This window comes from Carettochelys insculpta, chromosome 14 (genome assembly GCF_033958435.1).
Source record: "Carettochelys insculpta isolate YL-2023 chromosome 14, ASM3395843v1, whole genome shotgun sequence".
NCBI classification, from domain to species: domain Eukaryota; kingdom Metazoa; phylum Chordata; order Testudines; family Carettochelyidae; genus Carettochelys; species Carettochelys insculpta.
In genome coordinates, this window is record NC_134150.1 from 11045001 (window position 1) to 11048347 (window position 3347).

General features: G+C 43.0%; 1 long non-coding RNA gene across 1 annotated transcript in view; it reads left to right on the forward strand.

The window, feature by feature from the left end:
• LOC142020665 (uncharacterized) overlaps positions 1–2667 on the forward strand; it is a 15438-nt gene extending 12771 nt beyond the window's left edge. Inside the window, exon 3 of the long non-coding RNA XR_012647471.1 lies at positions 2024–2667. This is a non-coding gene — a long non-coding RNA (uncharacterized LOC142020665). The remainder of the gene's footprint in view (positions 1–2023) is intronic.
• Positions 2668–3347: the final 680 nt, after the last annotated feature.

Genomic DNA, 3347 nt, shown 5'->3' on the forward strand with positions numbered 1-3347 from the left:
TGTAGACACAGCTATACAGGCTCAAGGCTAATGTGATAAAGCACATGTGAAAAATGGATCTGCTTTCCATGATGAACCATAGTCACAAAATCCGTTCCCCGCCCCCCCCCCGATGCCCCTTCCTGCACCACACCCCTACCCTTCCATTGTTCTGTTCTGTGTACAACACTCCTGTAAGTATAGGACCACCTTGCCCAGGATAGAAACTCCAGCATGCAGGTATTCTGAAAGTAAAAATCAAGTGAGAGGGAGGGGAAAAAGGAGAAGGGCTAAGGAGAATAGGTGATTTCTGTGGGGGAGGAGGAAGCGCAGATTTTTAAAAAAAGACAGCAAGCAAAAGTAAATGTATAATTTCTAAATAACTTTGCCCAGGAGGTGATATATTTTGGCTTCTATCTCATCAGACCCATTGCCAGAGGCGCTATGGAGATTTCTCATATATACATGATGCATTTGTGGAGAGCTCATTGCATAGCATGGTTCTGCCGCACAAAACAATCATTGTTAAGCCCTGGGCCACGGTTTGCATCCTCTCATCTCCTACTCACTTGTGGTGCCATACATGGGTGGGACAGGAGATGTCATGCTGCTATGTAATATATAAGGGCTAAGCACTGATATCAAGTGAAACCAAAAACTGATTAATTCCTTTCCTAAAATATAAGGCGGTATGCAAAGGTTCATTGTCAGCTTCACACTGAAACCTGGAGGTGACGTTAAAAAGGTCCATGATGCTGAAAGATTCCAACCCAACCATACTGAAGTAAAGTTCCATGGAAGGTTTTATACATGAAGATTAATCTGAGATTAAGGAAATAGTGAAGCAGTAGGAGAAAAACACGGAAACTAAACTTGAATTGATTTGTAAGTATTTTGTCTTTATGTTCTTGGGGAAAAAAAAGATAAAGCGAATGCCACTTGTCTTTAAAGGCCCCCCTGGATGTTTCTTTGTTCTTTTTGTAGAAGAAAATTTGACTTTTTCATGTAAAGCTTCATTCCCAAACTGAAATGTCCTTGAGCTGGTGGCAACAGCTGGAGCTGCATGCTCCATGAATAATTCAGAACCAAAGGTAGCTTTTTTTGTCTTCTGCATCTTTATTATGTGCACACATTTAATTTTAGGTATGGTACCCTTGATCTGTTGATTGCACTCACCTGTCACATTTACTTGGATGCCCCTTCTAAGTACCATATGCTCCTTTCCATAGTTAAATTTCTCTGTCTGGAAGGGGAGGTAACTGCTAATCAGCAAGGCAACTAACTTCCTGCCTGGCATTAGCCTGTAATACATTTGAGGAGATGGCAAAGTGTTGAAGATGGCACAATACAGAGTGCAAGGATATCTTAGCGGTGAAATAAGGCAGCAGCCGTGATGGTGATGCCCCATGAAAGTTGAAATATGATAGTGACATTGGTCCCTGTGTATGCTTGACAGTGAGGTGCACCAGATCTTCTTGGGTGCATTGCCATTATCCTAGTTATTCAAAATTTGTTCTTGTTTTGCTTTTTTTCTTTAAAGCACTCTTTGTCCTCCTTGCTTCTCAGCCAGATGTGCAGGCTGATCTTCCTGGAGCACCCTGCGGTATTAGCTTTCCTCCTCTCTAGTTCATTGTGAACTTTAGCCCATCTCCTCTACACTCATTTTTGTGGGAAGGGAAAGGTGTTTTTTCTATTGAGAAATGAATGTTCAACTATGTCCAGTAAGTAATATACTACATGTTAATATGTCATCTCTGGTTTCTGTTGGCTAATATGATGATTTATATTGGCAATTTATAGTAGGTTGCTTATAGGACTGTGTCAACTTTAGCTTTTATACAAGCTGTTAACCTGACAGGATGAAATCTCTTCAAAATTGTCACACAATTATATAAGATGCACTATAACAGTGAGCAGTAATTTATATGAAGCCAATTGTGCATTGTGTTGATGCTGGTACGAGAAGTAATCTAATTAAATGCCATTAGTGAAATGAAATAGCTAGGAACTGTGAATGGGAATGATAACTCTGTTTCTTTTCTAGATCCTGCCGTCAATGACTGAACCTTCGTGAAAGCTGCTTATCAGTTACTGTCCAGATGAGAAGGATAACATAGAGGAGGATTGTTTAAATGATATTTTTAATGATATTTGATAAACTTGTGACATTAGCCGGCAGTGGTCCTTAAAAGTTTTCATTTGTTGTACAAAAGACACTTTTTTGGAAGTGGTTTTTGCACATTTTTTTTTGTAAACAGTCGCTGATTCTTTTATTTATATAAAATGAATGATGTAGTCATTGCGATAAAGTTGTCTAAAAGCTTTATTTTTGAAATTTTAAACTGTGTACTCTATTCGTGTGTTATAATGGATGGTGAATGTAATCCGAGGAAGTGGTTTTCTTTTATAAGAGACCTCTTATGCAACAGAATAGTTACTCTTATAACACTCATAATTGTCTTAATTACTATTGTCTCAACCTCCTGCAGGAAGAAATTGCATACCTTTCAGAAACAAATATGCAGTGAATACAGTTTTGTCTCCCTATTCTTTTGACTGACATGCTCTTCCTTTGATCAAAGCTTTTTCAATCTCTAGAAAACGTGACCAAAAGAAAGATGCCTTATACGTTCATGCTGCTGTAGCAAAAAGAGCGACTTTTGGGTTTTTCTACAGTTCACTACACCTGAATTTCTGTGTGCGTGTGCTTTTTTTGTAACTGTGGAAACCATCCCGCCCCCCGTTAGCAGGCCCTGAGCTGCTTTCCCTACCCCAGGCCTGAACAGATGCCCCCTCAGCCCAAACATCAACCCCACCACCCTGCAAGGCCCCAACATTCCCAACCCTTAGCTTGTAGACCTGGAGGGAGGAGGTGGCGGACAGGCTCAGGATGTGCTAGGAGCCATGGGAGCTCTTGGGCTATCAGACACTCAGAGCCACACAGTCTCCCCTACCCCAGGTAATCTCCTGACAGCAAGTGGCAGCTCTAGGGGATTGCCTCCTCTTGGGGGGGGCCCCCCACTTGCCATCCAGTGCTCCATCTCAGCCTCCCAGACTGCTGAGCTGCACTTCTCTATGGGCAGCTGGGAGGCTTCCAGCCACCCAATGGGACTAAGTGGACCCAGAGGCAATGAAGTGCTGCATGGGGACTGCAGGAAGGAAAGGGAGGCTGTGGGGAGCTAATCCCTTGTAGCTGCTGCCTGCCATCTGCCACCCAGCCCCTGCCCCAGGTAATCCATGGCCAGGTTGGTTGGGAAGGGGGTCAGGGTGAGGGTGGAGAGGGGAAGGGGCAGGGAGGCCCGTTGGCAGGGATGCCTTTACAACAGCCCCTCTGTACCAGTCTGTATGCTGATGGCCCAGATACAAAT